Source organism: Pseudophryne corroboree, unplaced genomic scaffold (genome assembly GCF_028390025.1).
Source record: "Pseudophryne corroboree isolate aPseCor3 unplaced genomic scaffold, aPseCor3.hap2 scaffold_334, whole genome shotgun sequence".
NCBI lineage: Eukaryota > Metazoa > Chordata > Amphibia > Anura > Myobatrachidae > Pseudophryne > Pseudophryne corroboree.
In genome coordinates, this window is record NW_026970002.1 from 413,181 (window position 1) to 436,718 (window position 23,538).

Sequence of the window (23,538 nt, forward strand, 5' to 3'; positions counted from 1 at the left end):
GCAGGTGGTGTGCATTTGCTGGAAAGGCATCGAAGACCTCCGATATGCTGCATCTCCTGATGTGTGTCTCCCTCAAGTGGCTGTCAGCAAATGCCTGCTAGACACCCCATTCCAAGCTGATTGTGACATCATGGAACATGCATCATAGAACAGGCATGCTAAAACATGGGTCTTCAACCTGCGACCCTCCAGCTGCTGTGGAACTACACATCCCAGCATGCCCTGCCTCAGTTTTTTCTTAATAGCAAAACTGTGGCAGGGCATGCTGGGATGTGTAGTTTCACAGCAGCTGGAGGGCCACAGGATGAAGACCCATGTGCTAGAGCCAAGCCGCAGGTACATTGAATGCTAGCAAGCTGAATATTTAAATCCTTTTTGTTCCGCAGCATTCCAATGCGGAAGATTCCATGGAACCAGAGATCCTTCCATTGAGAAGGACATGCTGCCTGGATGACTACACTGTGCAAATTAAATCACGGAGCCAGTTGGCTTGTGGGTGGCTCTGGTGACTGGGTGGTTGGGTGGGTGGTGTGTCGGAAGTGGAGCGCATGCAAATGATTGTGTATCATCCAGCTAGTGAGAGAGAAAACTCATGCAGGAGTGTTCCTGCTTGTAAGTGGGTTATGCACCTTGCCAGACGTTAAATCTACATAGAGCAGCTGGAGGGGACAAGAGCAGGTTTGCAAAATATAGATAGAAGAGCATATATGCTGGCGCATTCTCCATGATTGTGTCAGCTTATGTTTTGGTGCACTGCACTTTCCTCCACTAAGTTTTAGCCATTTTTGTTAAGCTCAAGTGTAGTTGCTTCTCGGCCTTTTGGCTGTGATCTTGTATCGTGGTTGAAGGGTCTGCTGGAGGGAGGGATTGTTTTCTTCATTGGCGAAAGACCAAAGATATTCCAGGATGGAAGGCTTGGGAACACTATCTGTTTTTCAGTTGTGGAAGAGCACAGAGGTCGGATTGGACTACATTCTATAGTAAAGGATATCTTTCTATTTATTGACCCTCCCCTTATATGTGTCTGTGTTACAATAAAGCTTCGGTTTTGTGAATCCCTCACCCTCTTACACTCCACACCCATAGCCTTATTAACTGTTGTATTATTGTATACTTTAAATGTATAGTGCAGTTCATGATTTATAGTGTAGACTGGCCTGTGCTGTAGTTCTTGAACTGTACTATACCGTCAGCATTTGTATTGTGTTTTGGCTGTGCAGCAACACTGTATTTATGTGTGCAATGTTTATGTATGTTTTTTTTTTATGTCAATAAAGACTGCTTTTTCAAGCCAATATCTGAAAACAATCAATGTTTATCTTTGATGGCAATAAAAGTGGTATGATATTTGATGCTTTTGAAATCCAATATCTGATATGTCCCCTATCTGGGAACCATATATTAAATGGCTTTTCAGAAAAGGGAGATGGGAGAAGAGCTTTCATTACTTGTAGGACCGATGCACATAAAGAAGCAAAAAAACATACATAAACATTACACACATAAGTACCCGCGTTGCGGCACAGCCAAAACACAATAGAAATGCTGATGGTATAGTACAGTTCAAGAACTACAGCACAGGCCAGCCTACACTATAAATCATGAACTGCACTATACATTTAAACTGTACAATAATACAACAGTTAATAAGGCTATGGGTGTGGAGTGTAAGAGGGTGAGGGAATCACAAGCCCGAAGCTTTATTGAAAGACTGACACATATAAGGGGAGGTTTAATAAATAGAAAGACATCCTTTACTATAGAATGTAGTCCAATCCGACCTCTGTGCTCTTCCACAACTGAAAAACAGATAGTGTTCCCAAGCCTTCCATCCTGGAATATCTTTGGTCTTTCGCCAATGAAGAAAGCAATCCCTCCCTCCAGCAGACCCTTCAACCACAATACAAGATCACAGCCAAAAGGCCGAGAAGCAACTACACTTGAGCTTAACAAAAATGGCTAAAACTTAGTGGAGGAAAGTGCAGTGCACCAAAACATAAGCTGACACAATCATGGAGAATGCGCCAGCATATATGCTCTTCTATCTATATTTTGCAAACATGCTCTTGTCCCCTCCAGCTGCTCTATGTAGATTTAACGTCTGGCAAGGTGCATAACCCACTGACAAGCAGGCACACTCCTGCATGAGTTTTCACTCTCACTAGCTGGATGATACACAATCATTTGCATGTGCTCCACCTCCGACACACCACCCACCCAACCACCCAGTCACCAGAGCCACCCACAAACCAACTGGCTCCGTGATTTAATTTGCACAGTGTAGTCATCCAGGCAGCATGTCCTTCTCAATGGAAGGATCTCTGGTTCCATGGAATCTTCCGCATTGGAATGCTGCGGAACAAAAAGGATTTAAATATTCAGCTTGCTAGCATTCAATGTACCTGCGGCTTGGCTCTAGCACATGGGTCTTCATCCTGTGGCCCTCCAGCTGCTGTGAAACTACACATCCCAGCACGCCCTGCCACAGTTTTGCTATAAGGTATGCTAAAACTGAGGCAGGGCATGCTGGGATGTGTAGTTCCACAGCAGCTGGAGGGTCGCAGGTTGAAGACCCATGTTTTAGCATGCCTGTTCTATGATGCATGTTCCGTGATGTCACAATCAGCTTGGAATGGGGTGTCTAGCAGGCATTTGCTGACAGCCACTTGAGGGAGACACACATCAGGAGATGCAGCATATCGGAGGTCTTTGATGCCTTTCCAGCAAATGCACACCACCTGCTGCTGGTCTGGACACAAAACAATGCCCACAATCGAAGTCCCAAAATGCCCAACTACAGGATTCATGTAAGTAGTGAATTTAGGAATGAATTTAGAAGTAGGAAATTAAGTTAGTTCACAAGTACATTCAAATTCAGATCTAAAGTCTAGGTAGGCCTCACGTCCTGGCAGCCGCCAGCATTTAAAAATGCCTTGATTAGAGGTACGGAATTAAATGTAGATAAGAAGTAGACACAAAATAAGACTCCGCAGAGCAGTTATCAGGTGTTTTTATCAATTGTTGCATTTAAAAAATCAAGCAATTAGGGAACACAATGTTGCAACAATGTAACCCTATTTGCAAAATAGTACTAAATAAGTTTGTCGATGTAAGACATTTGCAAAGGCGCATCCAAAACACGCTGGAAAATGCAACTGAATCTGTTTTTGGAGGCTAGAATAGGAAATGTGCATCGGTCCTACAAGTACTGAAAGCTCTTCTCCCATCTCCCTTTTCTGAAAAGCCATTTAATATATGGTTCCCAGATAGGGGACATATCAGATATTGCCTTTCAAAAGCAGCAAATATCATACCACTTCTATTGCCATCAAAGATAAACATTGATTGTTTTCAGATATTGGATTGAAAAAGCTGTCTTTATTGACATAAAGAAGCAAAAAAACATACATAAACATTACACACATAAGTACTGTGTTGCAGCACAGCCAAAACACAATACAAATGCTGTCGGTATAGTACAGTTCAAGAACTACAGTACAGGTCAGCCTACACTATAAATCATGAACTGCACTATTCATTTAAACAATACAATAGTTAATAAGGCTATGGGTGTGGAGTGTAAGAGGGTGACGGAATCACAAGCCCAAAGCTTTATTGAAAGACAGACACATATAAAGGGAGGATTAATAAATACAAAGATACCCTTTACTATAGAATGTAGTCCAATCCGGTCTTTCAACTCTTCCACAACTGAAAAACGGATAGTGTTCCCAAGCCTTCCATCCTGGAATATCTTCAGTCTCTCGCCAATGAAGAAAACAATCCCTCCAGCAGACTCTTCAACCACAATACAATATCACAGCCAAAAGAGCGAGAAGCAACTACACTTGCGTTTAAACAAAATGGCTAAAACTTAGTGGAGGAAAGTGCAGTGCACCAAAACATAAGCTGACACAATCATGGAGAATGCGCCAGCATATATGCTCTTCTGTGTATATTTTCCAAACCTGCTCTTGTCCCCTCCAGTTGCTCCATGTAGATTTGACGTCTGGCAAGGTGCATAACTCACTGACAAGCAGGCACACTCCTGCATGAGTTTTCTCTCTCACTAGCTGGATGATACACATTCATTTGCATGTGCTCCACCTCCGACACACCGCCCACCCAACCACCCAGTCACCAGAGCCACCCACAAGCCAACTGGCTCCGTGATTTAATTTGCACAGTGCAGTCATCCAGGCAGCATGTCCTTCTCAATGGAATAATCTCTGGTTCCATGGAATCTTCCGCATTGGAATGCTGCGGAACAAAAAGGATTTAAACATTCAGCTTGCTAGCATTCAATGTACCTGCGGTTTGGTTCTAGCACATGGGTCTTCATCCTGTGGCCCTCCAGCTGCTGTGAAACTACACATCCCAGCATGCCCTGCCACAGTTTTGCTATTAAGGTATGCTAAAACTGAGGCAGGGCATGCTGGGATATGTAGTTCCACAGCAGCTGGAGGGTCGCAGGTTGAAGACCCATGTTCTAGCATGCCTGTTCTATGATGCATGTTCCGTGATGTCACAATCAGCTTGGAATGGGGTGTCTAGCATGCATTTGCTGACAGCCACTTGAGGCAGACACACATCAGGAGATGCAGCATATCGGAGGTCTTCGATGCCTTTCCAGCAAATGCACACCACCAGCTGCTGGTCTGGACACAAAACAATGCCCACAATTGAAGGCTCAAAATGCCCAACTACAGGATTAATGTAAGTAGTGAATTTAGGAATGAGTTTAGAAGTAGGAAATTAAGTTAGTTCACAAGTACATTCAAATTCAGATCTAAAGACTAGGTAGGCCTCACGTCCTGGCAGCACCCAGCATTTAAAAATGCCTTGATTATAGGTAGGGAATTAAATGTAGATAAGAAGTAGACACAAAAGAAGACTCCACAGAGCAATTATCAGGTGTCTTTATCAATTTTTGCATTTAAAAAATCAAGCAATTAGGGAACACAATGTTGCGACAATGTAACCCTATTTGCAAAATAGTACTAAATAAGTTTGTCGATGTAAGACATTTGCAAAGGCGCAAACAAAACACGCTGGAAAATGCAACTGAATCTGTTTTTGGAGGTTAGAATAGATGCAGGATCAAGTAGCTCAATGGGTAGGGTGTTTGATTAGAATTTAACAGGTTATAGGTTTGAATCCTGGGTATGATAGTTTGAGGTGTTATTTAATAAAGTATGTTTATATATTAGTCACACATGGCTTACTTGTACAAATGGCATGTCACCAGTTAGTGCTGACTGCTGATATGCCATTTACACAAACATGCCATGTGTGACTGTATATGCATTTGAGGAGGGCACCCCTGCAATACCACAAACCATTGAGTGTCAAGTATACTAGATATATCTTCATATCTCATGTGCTTTCTCTGAGACCAATCTTGTTATGCCCCTTCCCCACAAGGCATGCGCCTTTTGTCCATATTGCAAAAATGGGGGGGAGGGCATATAATTCTCTGTCACAGGGCACCAAAAAGTCTAGTTATGGCTCTGGTATGCATTATGTAATCTGGCAGACCATCTCTCCAACACTGGCTGGTTGGAATAGAAATCCGGTTATCTATGTGAGCAAATGACCATCAACGATTTACTCTCAAACACTAAAAAATGGACAAAAATGGTCCCCTAAACAAATTGGTTAAATTTTGGGTTTAACCAATTTGTGTAATGACCATTTTTGACCACTTTTCTAGTGTTTGGGAGCAAATGGTTAATTGACATTTGCTCCTATACATTACCAGATTTTCATTCCATCCATCCAGACTGGATAGATAGCCTGACAGATAATTGTGTAGTGTACGCCCAGGATAACTGTTAGTCATGCTTTATTTTATGGCGGCACATAAATGGGTGGACAGATCCAGGGCAAGCACTGCCCACTCATGCATAGTTCTCAACTGATGTGAAGTTCCAGGGGGCAATCTCAGTTATAAAGAGAAGTATCTGGAAATTGTCCCTAGTTAAAAAAAAAAAAAAAAATTTTTATCAACTCCATTTATTTAGTATGATATCCCAGGTGATAGGATGCCGGCAGTCAGAACAACATACTTTATTAAATAACACATCTCAAACTACCATACCCAGGATTCAAACCTATAACCTGTTGAATTCTAATCAAACACCCTACCTATTGAGCTATTTGATCCTGCATAAAAATTGTGAACATTATATGAAGCTATTGGTACTTTGCAAAAAAAAAGAATCAGCATTACAATGCAGCAGATCCATGCAGTTTGCAGCCACACACTACATGTATCTGCTCAGCCACAATGCTGATTATTTCTTCACAAAGTACAAGGTGAGCTCCAAACAGAATTCTCTAGCTTAGAATTATACCTTTCTTTGCCAAACCTAGAAGTCGGGCCCCCCACCCTGGGATCCCCCAGAGAGAGGCCTGCACCGTCATGCGGCAGGCTTGTCCGTTTTGGAAGCAGGCTGATGGGCAGCCCAGGATTGCTTCAGTCTGGGCTTGGCAGGTCTGGAAACATGAGCTTGCTTTGGGTATGCCTGACCTTGGGTACGCTTTACCTGGAGGATGAAAGGGCCAAGAAAAGTACTTTTAGCCTTCTGCGTGGTAGGAGTCATACTAGGTAGGCAAGCTGTTTTAGCAGTAGCCAGATCAGCTACAATCTTATTGAGGTCTTCTCCAAAAGGAGATTCAACTGAGGCAGCACAAGGGAACTCTCATCTGGGGACAACAACTGCAGGGAGAACACATATTTTCAGATGAACATGGTAGGGCAGAAGGCTGCCTAATACTGAAGCACCCCCAAACAACAAATCAAATGCAACTTACTTGACAGAGATGTGCCTGAGCAACGGCCCTCCCCAGCCCTATCCCAAATCATACTTATTTTGCATAGGAGATACCATGGTCATGAAGATTGTTCTCCCAGGGTTAGGTTCATTCATTGCATTCTGGGTATGCTGACCCCTGTGATTTCCCCAAATGTGGGAAACTCGACTGCATTATTTGTGGTAGTGGGGGACTGTGTTTGTGCTTTCCTCTGGTCAGCTCTGGTAAAAGTCAGATTTCTTTGTCTCAGATCTTCCTCTAGCCTTTGTCTTCTTTCGAGAGTTCCCTTGTGCTGCCTCAGTTGGATCTCCTTCACTTGACAGGGGGGTGCCCGAGCAGCGACCCTCCCCAGCTCTAGCCCAACTCCTACTTACCTGCCAGGTGAGATACTATGATCATGAAGTTGCTTCTCCCAGGGCAAGGCTCACCCATTGCACTCTGGGTGTGCTGCCCCTGCGATTTCCCCAAATGTGGGAAACTTGACTGCATAATTTGAGTTTTCCCTGGTCGGCTCTCATGTAATTCAGATCTCTTTGTCTCAGGTCTCTCTCCAGCCTAGTTTGCTGTCTGGTTCCACTTCTTTTTTCTTGAGCCCCTCCCTTCTATACCCTTGTGCACTATCCTGACTTCTCCTCCCGTCTGCTTACTTTGTGCCTCCCAATGCACAATGCAAACTACGGGTAGTGCTGCAGGGCCCACACCCTTTTACTTGCTTTACAGAGCAGCTCTGGAGCTGTTACAGTGCCCAGCTGCTGCAAGAAATCAGCTTGAATGCTTCAGGGGCTGGGGAATGGCCAACATGAGCCCCACACCGAAGGAGGGTGGGGGTGCTTAATGCGAACTAGGGGTCATCCAAGCACCACAAAAGGCCTCCATGCCCTGCACGCTCCTTTTCTCTTTTCATATGCAGACGAGGGTTGAAGCCAACTTTGACCCACTGCTTGGATGACATCACCATATTCAAATCCATCTGCTGCAGGCCATCCCCCAGGAATGCTTGCACTAGTTGTTGCATTTGGTTTGTTGTTTGGGGGTGCTTCAGTATTAGGCAGCCTTCTGCCACCCCATGTTCATCTGAAAATATGTGTTCTCCCTGCAGTTGTTGTCCCCAGATGAGAGTTCCCTTGTGCTGCCTCAGTTGAATCTCCTTTACTTGACAGAGATGTGCCTGAGCAACGGCCCTCCCCAGCCCTATCCTAAATCATACTTATTTTGCATAGGAGATACTATTGTCATGAAGATTGTTCTCCCAGGGTGAGGTTCATTCATTGCATTCTGGGTATGCTGACCCCTGTGATTTCCCCAAATGTGGGAAACTCGACTGCATTATTTGTGGTAGTGGTGGACTGTGTTTGTGCTTTCCTCTGGTCAGCTCTGGTAAAAGTCAGATTTCTTTGTCTCAGATCTTCCTCTAGCCTTGTTCTTCTTTTGAGAGTTCCCTTGTGCTGCCTCAGTTGGATCTCCTTCACTTGAAAGGTAGTGCCCGAGCAGCGACCCTCCCCAGCTCTAGCCCAACTCCTACTAACCTGCCAGGTGAGATACTATGATCATGAAGGTGCTTCTCCCAGGGCAAGGCTCACCCATTGCACTCTGGGTGTGCTGCCCCTTGCGATTTCCCCAAATGTGGGAAACTTGACTGCATAATTTGTGTTTCCCCTGGACGGCTCTCGTATAATTCAGATCTCTTTGTCTCAGGTCTCTCTCCAGCCTAGTATGCTGTCTGTTTCCACTTCTCTTTTCTTGAGCCCATCCCTTCTATAACCTTGTGCACTATCCTGACTTCACCTCCCGTCTGCTTACTTTGTGCCTTCCAATGCACAATGCAAACTACAGGTAGTGCTGCAGGGCCCACACCCTTTTACTTGCCTTACAGAGCAGCTCTGGAGCTGTTACAGTACCCAGCTGCTGCAAGAAATCAGCTTGAATGCTTTAGGGGCTGGGGCATGGCCAACATGAGCCCCACACCGAAGGAGGGTGGGGGTGTTTAATGCGAACTAGGGGTCATCCAAGCGTCGCAAAAGGCCGCCATGCCCTGCATATCCCTTTTCTCTTTTCATAAGCAGACGAGGGATGAAGCCAACTTTGACCCACTGCTTGGATGACATCACTTGCTGCCTTTCCAATGAAGCAAGTTTAATTTAGTAATAGGTGAAAAACCATCCCTACAAAGGTGTTAATCAGATACTTGGCTTTGTGGACACTTTTCAGAGAACAAATTTGTTAGCATAAAAATAAAGCCAGAAAATGAAGAGCTGTTTAATCACTCAATTGGATTTTTCTGCAAGCGTATTTCTTTTTCTCTGCAACCCACTGCTAAGTTGTGCTTCCTAGCTGTTCTTTTATAAAATCACTTAATCAAATCTAACTCTGATTACATCAGAGAAGGCCAGGTACCCTACACCATAAGAGGGGGTTTGAAATTTTGACTTGTCTACTTAAAGATCACCAAAATCTGATAACAAGGTAAATTACGTCCCTGGGTAGGATTGAACCACCAACCTTTTGGTTAATAACCGAACACGCTAACTGATTGCGCCACAGAGACACATTGCAAAAGTATATACTGACAAAGGCTAATAAGCATTCATCTAGAACGTTTCCTAGAAAAACTTTAAAAAGTCAATAATCTGGAGAGTTTTTGTAAGATGTTTCTTCCATCAACCAATGAAGAAACACATTGGTACTTTCCCATGATGAGTGAGTGCTTCAGGATCTCTTGCACTTACATGTGCAGCAGAGTACTGCAATGGAAGCATGCTGGGCCCATAACCCAGAGGTAGGCAGATTGAAACTATCCTCTGCTATATGCATTTTTTTTTTGTTAATTAAAGTAATCCAAAACTGGGATTGATATTTTTGCTCTTTTATTTTTACTTAAAGTACAATAACTTTTATTATTTTAATTTGTTTTAATAGTATATTGACAGTATTGTTTTCTTTCAAAAATCCACTTAATTTTCTTTACCCTATTATTCAAATGGTAATTGACAAAAACAAACTACATTGTCACCAGAAGAGCAATACAAAATGTACAAGTGATATATTAAAATCATCTTTCCAGCTTGAATTTCAATGATGCATTGGGGCAACGATTTTGTGAGAAACCTCTTCACACTTAAATAAAGATTTTCTTAATTCCTTACCTGTGTGCTAATTAGATATCACCTTGTTTTCACATTAAACAGACTTCCACATGAGAAAGCAGCAAGGATGCAGTGGCGTTAATGTTTCCTGGTGTCAACCTGTATTATTTCAGTAGATATTGAAATGAGGATGCATATTGCTGCCTTTCCAATGAAGCATGTTTAATTTAGTAATAGGTGAAAAACCATCCCTACAAAGGTGTTAATCAGATACTTGGCTTTGTGGACTCTTTTCAGAGAACAAATTTGTTAGCATAAAAATAAAGCCAGAAAATGAAGAGCTGTTTAATCACTCAATTGGATTTTTCTGCCAGCATATTTCTTTTTCTCTGCAACCCACTGCTAAATTGTGCTTCCTAGCTGTTTTTTTTCATAAAATCACTTAATCAAATCTAACTGATTACATCAGAGTAGGCCAGGTACCCTACACCATAAGAGAGGGTTTGAAATTTTGACTTGTCTACTTAAATATCACCAAAATCTGATCACAAGGTCAATTACGTCCCTGGGTGGGATTGAACCACCAACTTTTTGGTTAATAGCCGTACACACTAACTGATTGCGCTACAGCGACACTTTGTGAAAGTACATACTGACAAAGGCTAATAAGCATTCATCTAGAACGTTTCCTAGAAAAACTTTAAATAGTCAATAATCTGGAGAGTTTTTGTAAGATGTTTCTTCCATCAACCAATGAAGAAACACATTGGTACTTTCCCATGATGAGTGAGTGCTTCAGGATCTCTTGCACTTACATGTGCAGCAGAGTACTGTAATGGAAGCATGCTGGGTCCATAACCCAGAGGTAGGCAGATTGAAATTATCCTCTGCTATATGCATTTTTTTTGTTAATTAAAGTAATCCAAAACTGGGATTGATATTTTTGCTCTTTTTATTTTACTTAAAGTACAATAACTTTTACCTTTTTAATTTGTTTTAATAGTATATAGACAGTATTGTTTTCTTTCAAAAATCCACTTAATTTTCTTTACCCGAGTATTAAAATGGTAATTGACAAAAACAAACTACATTGTCACCAGAAGAGCAATACAAAATGTACAAGTGATATATTAAAATCATCTTTCCAGCTTGAATTTCAATGATGCATTGGGGCAACGATTTTGTGAGAAACATCTTACCCTTAAATAAAGATTTTCTTAATTCCTTACCTGTGTGCTAATTAGATATCACCTTGTTTTCACATTAAACAGACTTCCACATGAGAAAGCAGCAAGGATGCAGTGGCGTTAATGTTTCCTGGTGTCAACCTGTATTATTTCAGTAGATATTGAAATGAGGATGCATCTTGCTGCCTTTCCAATGAAGCAAGTTTAATTTAGTAATAGGTGAAAAACCATCCCTACAAAGATGTTAATCCGATACTTGGCTTTGTGGACACTTTTCAGAGAACAAATTAGTTAGCATAAAAATAAAGCCAGAAAATGAAGAGCTGTTTAATCACTCAATTGGATTTTTCTGCCAGCATATTTCATTTTCTCTGCAAACCACTGCTAAATTGTGCTTCCTAGCTGTTTTTTGATAAAATCACTTAATCAAATCTAACTCTGATTACATCAGAGTAGGCCAGGTACCCTACACCATAAGAGGGGGTTTGAAATTTTGACTTGTCTACTTAAAGATCACCAAAATCTGATGACAAGGTAAATAACATCCCTGGGTGGGATTGAACTACCAACCCTTTGGTTAATAACCAAACACACTAACCGATTACACCACAGAGACACTTTGCAAAAGTACATACTGACAAAGGCTAATAAGCATTCATCTAGAACGTTTCCTAGAAAACTTTAAAAAGTCAATAATCTGGAGAGTTTTTGTAAGATGTTTCTTCCATCAACCAATGAAGAAACGCATTGGTACTTTCCCATGATGAGTGAGTGCTTCAGGATCTCTTGCACTTACATGTGCAGCAGAGTACTGCAATGGAAGCATGCTGGGCCCCTTAACCCAGAGGTAGGCAGATTGAAACTATCCTCTGCTATATGCATTTTTTTTTTGTTAATTAAAGTAATCCAAAACTGGGATTGATATTTTTGCTCTTTTATTTTTACTTAAAGTACAATAACTTTTACCATTTTAATTTGTTTTAATAGTATATTGACAGTATTGTTTTCTTTCAAAAATCCACTTAATTTTCTTTACCCTATTATTAAAATGGTAATTGACAAAAACAAACTACATTGTCACCAGAAGAGCAATACAAAATGTACAAGTGATATATTAAAATCATCTTTCCAGCTTGAATTTCAATGATGCATTGGGGCAACGATTTTGTGAGAAACATCTTCACCCTTAAATAAAGATTTTCTTAATTCCTTACCTGTGTGCTAATTAGATATCACCTTGTTTTCACATTAAACAGACTTCCACATGAGAAAGCAGCAAGGATGCAGTGGCGTTAATGTTTCCTGGTGTCAACCTGTATTATTTCAGTAGATATTGAAATGAGGATGCATCTTGCTGCCTTTCCAATGAAGCAAGTTTAATTTAGTAATAGGTGAAAAACCATCCCTACAAAGATGTTAATCAGATACTTGGCTTTGTGGACACTTTTCAGAGAACAAATTTGTTAGCATAAAAATAAAGCCAGAAAATGAAGAGCTGTTTAATCACTCAATTGGATTTTTTTGCCAGCATATTTCTTTTTCTCTGCAAACCACTGCTAAATTGTGCTTCCTAGCTGTTTTTATAAAATCACTGAATCAAATCTAACTCTGATTACATCAGAGAAGGCCAGGTACCCTACACCATAACAGGGGTTTTTGAAATTTTGACTTGTCTACTTAAAGATCACCAAAATCTGATAACAAGGTCAATTACATCCCTGGGTGGGATTGAACCACCAACCTTTTGGTTAATAGCCGTACACACTAACTGATTGCACCACAGTGACACTTTGCAAAAGTACATACTGACAAAGGCTAATAAGCATTCATCTAGAACGTTTCCTAGAAAAACTTTAAATAGTCAATAATCTGGAGAGTTTTTGTAAGATGTTTCTTCCATCAACCAATGAAGAAACACATTGGTACTTTCCCATGATGAGTGAGTACTTCAGGATCTCTTGCAATTACATGTGCAGCAGAGTACTGTAATGGAAGCATGCTGGGTCCATAGCCCAGAGGTAGGCAGATTGAAACTATCCTCTGCTATATGCGTTTTTTTTTGTTAATTAAAGTAATCCAAAACTGGGATTGATATTTTTGCTCTTTTATTTTTACTTAAAGTACAATAAATTTTACCATTTTCATTTGTTTTAATAGTATATTGACAGTATTGTTTTCTTTCAAAAATCCACTTAATTTTCTTTACCCGATTATTAAAATGGTAATTGACAAAAACAAACTACATTGTCACCAGAAGAGCAATACAAAATGTACAAGTGATATATTAAAATCATCTTTCCAGCTTGAATTTCAATGATGCATTGGGGCAACGATTTTGTGAGAAACATCTTCACCCTTAAATAAAGATTTTCTTAATTCCTTACCTGTGTGCTAATTAGATATCACCTTGTTTTCACATTAAACAGACTTCCACATGAGAAAGCAGCAAGGATGCAGTGGCGTTAATGTTTCCTGGTGTCAACCTGTATTATTTCAGTAGATATTCAAATGAGGATGCATCTTGCTGCCTTTCCAATGAAGCAAGTTTAATTTAGTAATAGGTGAAAAACCATCCCTACAAAGGTGTTAATCAGAAACTTGGCTTTGTGGACACTTTTCAGAGAACAAATTTGTTAGCATAAAAATAAAGCCAGAAAATGAAGAGCTGTTTAATCACTCAATTGGATTTTTTTGCCAGCATATTTCTTTTTCTTTGCAACCCACTGCTAAATTGTGCTTCCTAGCTGTTTTTATAAAATCACTGAATCAAATCTAACTCTGATTACATCAGAGAAGGCCAGGTACCCTACACCATAAGAGGGGGTTTGAAATTTTGACTTGTCTACATAAAGATCACCAAAATCTGATAACAAGGTCAATTACGTCCCTGGGTGGGATTGAACCACCAACCTTTTGGTTAATAGCCTTACACAGTAACTGATTGCGCCACAGCAACACTTTGCAAAAGTCCTTACTGACAAAGGCTAATAAGCATTCATCTAGAACGATTCCTAGAAACATTTTAAAAAGTCAATAATGTGGAGAGTTTTTGTAAGATGTTTCTTCCATCAACCAATGAAGAAACACATTGGTACTTTCCCATGATGAGTGAGTGCTTCAGGATCTCTTGCACTTACATGTGCAGCAGAGTACTGTAATGGAAGCATGCTGGGTCCATAACCCAGAGGTAGGCAGATTGAAACTATCCTCTGCTATATGCATTTTTTTTTGTTAATTAAAGTAATCCAAAACTGGGATTGATATTTTTGCTCTTTTATTTTTACTTAAAGTACAATAACTTTTACCATTTTCATTTGTTTTAATAGTATATTGACAGTATTGTTTTCTTTCAAAAATCCAATTAATTTTCTTTACCCGATTATTAAAATGGTAATTGACAAAAACAAACTACATTGTCACCAGAAGAGCAATACAAAATGTACAAATGATATATTAAAATCATCTTTCCAGCTTGAATTTCAATGATGCATTGGGGCAACGATTTTGTGAGAAACATCTTCACCCTTAAATAAAGATTTTCTTAATTCCTTACCTGTGTGCTAATTAGATATCACCTTGTTTTCACATTAAACAGACTTCCACATGAGAAAGCAGCAAGGATGCAGTGGCGTTAATGTTTCCTGGTGTCAACCTGTATTATTTCAGTAGATATTGAAATGAGGATGCATCTTGCTGCCTTTCCAATGAAGCAAGTTTAATTTAGTAATAGGTGAAAAACCATCCCTACAAAGATGTTAATCAGATACTTGGCTTTGTGGACACTTTTCAGAGAACAAATTTGTTAGCATAAAAATAAAGCCAGAAAATGAAGAGCTATTTAATCACTCAATTGGATTTTTTTGCCAGCATATTTCTTTTTCTCTGCAACCCACTGCTAAATTGTGCTTCCTAGCTGTTTTTATAAAATCACTGAATCAAATCTAACTCTGATTACATCAGAGAAGGCCAGGTACCCTACACCATAACAGGGGTTTTCGAAATTTTGACTTGTCTACATAAAGATCACCAAAATCTGATAACAAGGTCAATTACATCCCTGGGTGGGATTGAACTACCAACCTTTTGGTTAATAGCCTTACACAGTAACTGATTGCGCCACAGCAACACTTTGCAAAAGTCCATACTGACAAAGGCTAATAAGCATTCATCTAGAACGATTCCTAGAAACATTTTAAAAAGTCAATAATGTGGAGAGTTTTTGTAAGATGTTTCTTCCATCAACCAATGAAGAAACACATTGGTACTTTCCCATGATGAGTGAGTGCTTCAGGATCTCTTGCACTTACATGTGCAGCAGAGGACTGTAATGGAAGCATGCTGGGTCCATAACCCAGAGGTAGGCAGATTGAAACTATCCTCTGCTATATGCGTTTTTTTTTGTTAATTAAAGTAATCCAAAACTGGGATTGATATTTTTGCTCTTTTATTTTTACTTAAAGTACAATAACTTTTACCATTTTCATTTGTTTTAATAGTATATTGACAGTATTGTTTTCTTTCAAAAATCCACTTAATTTTCTTTACCCGATTATTAAAATGGTAATTGACAAAAACAAACTACATTGTCACCAGAAGAGCAATACAAAATGTACAAGTGATATATTAAAATAATCTTTCCAGCTTGAATTTCAATGATGCATTGGGGCAACGATTTTGTGAGAAACATCTTCACCCTTAAATAAAGATTTTCTTAATTCCTTACCTGTGTGCTAATTAGATATCACCTTGTTTTCACATTAAACAGACTTCCACATGAGAAAGCAGCAAGGATGCAGTGGCGTTAATGTTTCCTGGTGTCAACCTGTATTATTTCAGTAGATATTCAAATGAGGATGCATCTTGCAGCCTTTCCAATGAAGCAAGTTTAATTTAGTAATAGGTGAAAAACCATCCCTACAAAGGTGTTAATCAGAAACTTGGCTTTGTGGACACTTTTCAGAGAACAAATTTGTTAGCATAAAAATAAAGCCAGAAAATGAAGAGCTGTTTAATCACTCAATTGGATTTTTTTGCCAGCATATTTCTTTTTCTCTGCAACCCACTGCTAAATTGTGCTTCCTAGCTGTTTTTATAAAATCACTGAATCAAATCTAACTCTGATTACATCAGAGAAGGCCAGGTACCCTACACCATAAGAGGGGGTTTGAAATTTTGACTTGTCTACATAAAGATCACCAAAATCTGATAACAAGGTCAATTACGTCCCTGGGTGGGATTGAACCACCAACCTTTTGGTTATTAGCCTTACACAGTAACTGATTGCGCCACAGCAACACTTTGCAAAAGTCCATACTGACAAAGGCTAATAAGCATTCATCTAGAACGATTCCTAGAAACATTTTAAAAAGTCAATAATGTGGAGAGTTTTTGTAAGATGTTTCTTCCATCAACCAATGAAGAAACACATTGGTACTTTCCCATGATGAGTGAGTGCTTCAGGATCTCTTGCACTTACATGTGCAGCAGAGTACTGTAATGGAAGCATGCTGGGTCCATAACCCAGAGGTAGGCAGATTGAAACTATCCTCTGCTATATGCATTTTTTTTTGTTAATTAAAGTAATCCAAAACTGGGATTGATATGTTTGCTCTTTTATTTTTACTTAAAGTACAATAACTTTTACCATTTTAATTTGTTTTAATAGTATATTGACAGTATTGTTTTCTTTCAAAAATCCAATTAATTTTCTTTACCCGATTATTAAAATGGTAATTGACAAAAACAAACTACATTGTCACCAGAAGAGCAATACAAAATGTACAAATGATATATTAAAATCATCTTTCCAGCTTGAATTTCAATGATGCATTGGGGCAACGATTTTGTGAGAAACATCTTCACCCTTAAATAAAGATTTTCTTAATTCCTTACCTGTGTGCTAATTAGATATCACCTTGTTTTCACATTAAACAGACTTCCACATGAGAAAGCAGCAAGGATGCAGTGGCGTTAATGTTTCCTGGTGTCAACCTGTATTATTTCAGTAGATATTGAAATGAGGATGCACCTTGCTGCCTTTCCAATGAAGCAAGTTTAATTTGGTAATAGGTGAAAAACCATCCCTACAAAGATGTTAATCAGATACTTGGCTTTGTGGACACTTTTCAGAGAACAAATTTGTTAGCATAAAAATAAAGCCAGAAAATGAAGAGCTATTTAATCACTCAATTGGATTTTTTTGCCAGCATATTTCTTTTTCTCTGCAACCCACTGCTAAATTGTGCTTCCTAGCTGTTTTTATAAAATCACTGAATCAAATCTAACTCTGATTACATCAGAGAAGGCCAGGTACCCTACACCATAACAGGGGTTTTCGAAATTTTGACTTGTCTACATAAAGATCACCAAAATCTGATAACAAGGTCAATTACGTCCCTGGGTGGGATTGAACAACCAACCTTTTGGTTAATAGCCTTACGCAGTAACTGATTGCACCACAGCAACACTTTGCAAAAGTCCATACTGACAAAGGCTAATAAGCATTCATCTAGAACGATTCCTAGAAACATTTTAAAAAGTCAATAATGTGGAGAGTTTTTGTAAGATGTTTCTTCCATCAACCAATGAAGAAACACATTGGTACTTTCCCATGATGAGTGAGTGCTTCAGGATCTCTTGCACTTACATGTGCAGCAGAGTACTGTAATGGAAGCATGCTGGGTCCATAACCCAGAGGTAGGCAGATTGAAACTATCCTCTGCTATATGCATTTTTTTTTTTGTTAATTAAAGTAATCCAAAACTGGGATTGATATTTTTGCTCTTTTATTTTTACTTAAAGTACAATAACTTTTACCATTTTAATTTGTTTTAATATTATATTGACAGTATTGTTTTCTTTCAAAAATCCACTTAATTTTCTTTACCCGATTATTAAAATGGTAATTGACAAAAACAAACTACATTATCACCAGAAGAGCAATATAAAATGTTCAAGTAATATATTAAAATCATCTTTCCAGCTTGGATTTCAATGATGCATTGGGGCAACGATTTTGTGAGAAACATCTTCACCCTTAAATAAAGATTTTCTTAATTCCTTACCTGTGTGCTAATTAGAGATCACCTTGTTTTCACATTAAACAGACTTCCACATGAGAAAACAGCAAAGATGCAGTGGCGTTAATGTTTCATGGTGTCAACCTGTATTATTTCCGTAGATATTGAAATGAGGATACATCTTGCTGCCTTTCCAATGAAGCAAGTTTAATTTAGTAATAGGTGAAAAACCATCCCTACAAAGATGTTAATCAGATACTTGGCTTTGTGGACACTTTTCAGAGAACAAATTTGTTATCATAAAAATAAAGCCAGAAAATGAAGAGCTGTTTAATCACTCAATTGGATTTTTCTGCCAGCATTTTTCTTTTTCTCTGCAACCCACTGCTAAATTGTGCTTCCTAGCTGTTTTTTTTATAAAATCACTTAATTAAATCTAACTCTGATTACATCAGAGAAGGCCAGGTACCCTACACCATAAGAGGGGGTTTGCAATTTTGACTTGTCTACTTAAATATCACCAAAATCTGATCACAAGGTCAATCACGTCCCTGGGTGGGATTGAACCACCAACCTTTTGATTAATAGCTGAACACACTAACCGATTGCGCCACAGAGACACTTTGCAAAAAGTAAATACTGACAAAGACTAATAAGCATTCATCTAGAACGTTTCCTAGAAAAACTTTAAAAAGTCAATAATCTGGAGAGTTTTTGTAAGATGTTTCTTCCAGCAACCAATGAAGAAACACATTGGTACTTTCGCATGATGAGTGAGTGCTTCAGGATCTCTTGCACTTACATGTGCAGCAGAGTACTGTAATGGAAGCATGCTGGGTCCATAACCCAGAGGTAGGCAGATTGAAACTATCCTTTGCTATATGCATTTTTTTTTGTTCATTAAAGTAATCCAAAACTGGGATTGATATTTTAGCTTTTATTTTTACTTAAAGTACAATAACTTTTACCATTTTAATTTGTTTTAATAGTATATTGACAGTATTGTTTTCTTTCAAAAATCCACTTAATTTTCTTTACCCGATTATTAAAATGGTAATTGACAAAAACAAACTACATTGTCACCAGAAGAGCAATATAAAATGTACAAGTGATGTATTAAAATCATCTTTCCAGCTTGAATTTCAATGATGCATTGGGGCAACGATTTTGTGAGAAACATCTTCACCCTTAAATAAAGATTTTCTTAATTCCTTACCTGTGTGCTAATTAGATATCACCTTGTTTTCACATTAAACAGACTTCCACATGAGAAAGCAGCAAGGATGCAGTGGCGTTAATGTTTCCTGGTGTCAACCTGTATTATTTCAGTAGATATTGAAATGAGGATGCATCTTGCTGCCTTTCCAATGAAGCAAGTTTAATTTAGTAATAGGTGAAAAACCATTCCTACAAAGATGTTAATCAGATATTTGGCTTTGTGGACACTTTTCAGAGTACAAATTTGTTAGCATAAAAGTAAAGCCAGAAAACGAAGAGCTGTTTAATCACTCAATTGGATTTTTTTTCCAGCATATTTCTTTTTCTCTGCAAACCACTGCTAAATTGTGCTTCCTAGCTGTTTTTATAAAATCACTGAATCAAATCTAACTCTGATTACATCAGAGAAGGCCAGGTACCCTACACCATAACAGGGGTTTTTGAAATTTTGACTTGTCTACTTAAAGATCACCAAAATCTGATAACAAGGTCAATTACGTCCCTGGGTGGGATTGAACCACCAACCTTTTGGTTAATAGCCATACACACTAACTGATTGCGCCACAGCGACACTTTGCAAAAGTACATACTGACAAAGGCTGATAAGCATTCATCTAGAACGTTTCCAAGAAAAACTTTAAATAGTCAATAATCTGGAGAGTTTTTGTAAGATGTTTCTTCCATCAACCAATGAAGAAACACATTGGTACTTTCCCATGATGAGTGAGTGCTTCAGGATCTCTTGCAATTACATGTGCAGCAGAGTACTGTAATGGAAGCATGCTGGGTCCATAGCCCAGAGGTAGGCAGATTGAAACTATCCTCTGCTATATGCATTTTTTTTTGTTAATTAAAGTAATCCAAAACTGGGATTGATATTTTTGCTCTTTTATTTTTACTTAAAGTACAATAACTTTTACCATTTTAATTTGTTTTAATAGTATATTGACAGTATTGTTTTCTTTCAAAAATCCACTTAATTTTCTTTACCCGATTATTAAAATGGTAATTGACAAAAATAAACTGATGAGGATACTACTGCAGTCTTTGTTTCGTCTGTACCTGCTGAAAGAGCAGCAAAAGGTGGAGATCTTGATGGGACAGTTGAAAGGGCTTGCACTTAGAGAGGTTACTTCCTGGCCTACTGAAGAGAAGAAGACTGTGGACCAGATCCTCAACAGGCTTGCTACCACATTTGACACAAGGACAGTGTCAGAACTTAAAATGCACTTCTTTGCTCGAAAGCAACAACCAGGAGAGTCACTACGGGGCTATGCCCTCAGCTTGCAGGAAGCACTCAGAGATGTTCAGCAAGCAGACCCTGAGCAAGTGCATGACAAAGAGAAAATGTTATTGGACCAGTTCACTGAAGGTGCAAGGGGCGAATTTGTAAAACTCAGCTGCGACTATTGAGATTGCAGAAGCCTGGAAGCACATTCCTGGATTTTAAAGAGGCTGCGATTAAAGTTCTAGGCTCCAGTCTTACTTCAGGGGCTGTTCCACAAGAGTCTATTCCAGAGATGCCACGGTATCAAGAGAATTCTGATGCCCAGGAGTCAAGTTTTAAAGGAGCTACTTACCCACCTACAGTAAAAGGAGTGACAGTGCCATGTTCAAAGACATGCATATTTGACTCTTCTAGTGAGTTACGAAGTCTGCTGGCTGAACTGACACGTGGTGTGACAGAGATGCGCAGAGACCTGCAGATTCTGAAGAGACAGCAGGCACTGCTCCATGAAGAAATGGAATGGTGCCAGGAGAGGAGACCACTGAACAGTTCCCAATGGGACCTACATAGAAACAGGGAGACACTTTTTTCCAACCACTTTGCCTCCCAAAGGCGACCCATTTTTCAAAGCTGTGAAGGAAGCGGACAAATTAAGAGAGAATTTGAGCAGCCAGATCATTTAAACTCCAAATTCATGTGGTTAACCCGTTATGTTAGCCAAAGCCCGGTGGTTCAAGTTTGCATCAATGGAGTCTCAATGCCCGCTCTCTTAGACACTGGATCACAAGTGACCACAATACAAGCAACACAGTTTGAGCAGCATTGGACTGAGGAACAGATGTTTCCGTCAACTTCCACATTGATAAACCCGATTGCAAGCAATGGGCACTGCATCCCTTGCAAAGGATACTCGGAAGCTGAAATTCAAATCGGACGAACAGTGCTACCACAGCAAGGCTTCATCATCACCACTGCCCAAGATGATGGATTGCCTCCAGTGATAGTGGGCATGAATGTGTTGCGGAACTGCTGTGAGGAGCTCGTAGCAGCACTCCAAGGAGAGTTTCAAACTGACAAGCTCCAGGAGAAACAAGGCCTTCAACCTGGGATAGCCAAACAAAAGGGAAGAATGATAACAGAATTATCTGTAAGAGAGGAACATGAAAAAAATAAGGCTAGCCAAATAATGATAGAAATGCCCATCTCCAGTGTCCAGATTATCCGAAAGAATGCTTCAATGTTAGGCATGAATAATATAGCATCCAGTTCTAGAAACTGTGAGCAACCTATTCAAGGAACCAGTTTTGACCACCTGCAAGATAAAAGTCAGATGATAAGACACCTCAAAGCCTTACTGAAGATTGGGAAATACCTGACCAAGCGACAAAGGCAAGAATCCTCGCCAGAACTCCTGAAGTTGTTGAGACAGCGAGAAAGGCTGTTTGAAGAGAAAGGACAGTTGGTTCGATGTAGTGTGGATCCTAATACTCATTATAGGATCAGTCAACTTGTAATTCCAAGACAAAGTGCTTGTTATGTGCTTGAAGAATATCACGACAAGTCAGGTCACCCTGGGTGCAAAAGGATGGAAACAAGCATCTGGAAAAAGTTCTTTTGGGTTGAAATGAGGGAAGACATCAAGAGATGGTGCCGAAACTGTCCAACCTGTTCTGTAAGAAGAACCTTGCTGCCTCTTTCTCTCCAGAATCCATTGTCCCAAACCAGCTGTGATACTGAATCCCAAGATGGAATGGAAGAGGCTCATAAAATGTATTTACAGCAGACTAAGGTGGTTTGTCACCGACAAGGAGGCAAGAAGACTAGGGCTTGCAAAACAGAAAACCACCATAGTCAGCTGCAGTTTTGTACAGCATGTCCCAAAGACAGTTTAGAAAGAGTTCAATACTCATCCATGGCAGGGGGGTTGAGGTTTCCTAGACAAACTTTTCAAGACCATATACTGTCCAGATTTCAACCGATTGCTCCAGGAGCATGTGTTAATGTACTATAGCACAAAAGGAATTATACCTATCAGATACTGATGTTAAAAATGTTGATAAATGTTAATGTTTCAGACATAATCTGTGTTCACTAATGAATGTGACTGGATATAGTGAGAAGTTTATATAGGGATAAAACCAAAATGCGTGAGGACACGCATGTTTTGGGGGGGGGGCACGTGTGATATCCCATAACAACAAGGACATTTTTGACAACAGTGTAGTTGCCTGTGCCATTTTAAATAAAGTTTATTTAAAAGAAAATTGAACAGCAGTTTGAGAAGTCAGTTGGAGCCATGGTGAGGAAAGAGCTGGCGACGCCATTACGCAGAGATGAGCAGCTGAGAGAGGGGAGACAAATAAGCTGAAAATTGCATGAGAGAGTAAGCAGTAGTGCAAAATACAGCAGTGGAAGTGCAGCAATTAACAAGTAAGAACGCCATGACACTCTCAGCCAAGAGAGTGCACAGCAAGTGTCAGAGACAGGAGAGTATAAAGCCTTTATACCAATGCTGACTGGCCTACATCTGAGGGGAAACTGCCTCAGAAACATCTATTGACTGGGTGAGATAAATCCATATTTATACTGAAACCTACTCCACTGCAAAGGACATTATCCTATATTTACTATACCTATGCAGCGATTTACATGGGAAGCAGCTCCAGTTTGTTTTAAACAATCATCTTTACTACACAGAGCTACAATATTTTGTTCACAGCTAAAGGAGACAATAGCTGCATATAACTATGTAACAACATAACCGGGCCCCAACGTGCACATAGAGACTCCCTGCAGTGACACCAATGTTATCTGGGACTTAAATATTGTCTGCATAAGTTGATTTCTATTACTAAGCAACATAGTATTAATCTCAGATTTAGTTATATTACCATTTGTGTAATGACTTAAAGTGTATATGGTGTCTGTGTTTAAGTTGCTTGAATAAAATCTTTCCCTTCCCTACTGTAATCAGTTCCTTTTCTGAG

The 23,538-nt window shown here is 39.4% G+C and overlaps 4 non-coding genes across 4 annotated transcripts; all 4 read left to right on the plus strand.

The window, feature by feature from the left end:
* Nucleotides 1-6,866: 6,866 nt before the first annotated feature.
* LOC135019140 (U1 spliceosomal RNA) lies at nt 6,867-7,030 on the plus strand. The gene has a single exon (XR_010216735.1). It is a non-coding gene; the product is annotated as a U1 spliceosomal RNA (small nuclear RNA).
* A 152-nt stretch (nt 7,031-7,182) lies between these two features.
* On the plus strand, nt 7,183-7,345 carry LOC135019384 (U1 spliceosomal RNA). Its single transcript, XR_010216960.1, has one exon. It is a non-coding gene; the product is annotated as a U1 spliceosomal RNA (small nuclear RNA).
* Nucleotides 7,346-8,019: 674 nt separating this feature from the next.
* On the plus strand, nt 8,020-8,183 carry LOC135019193 (U1 spliceosomal RNA). The gene has a single exon (XR_010216786.1). It is a non-coding gene; the product is annotated as a U1 spliceosomal RNA (small nuclear RNA).
* A 151-nt stretch (nt 8,184-8,334) lies between these two features.
* LOC135019275 (U1 spliceosomal RNA) lies at nt 8,335-8,498 on the plus strand. The gene has a single exon (XR_010216866.1). It is a non-coding gene; the product is annotated as a U1 spliceosomal RNA (small nuclear RNA).
* The last annotated feature ends 15,040 nt before the right edge of the window (nt 8,499-23,538 follow it).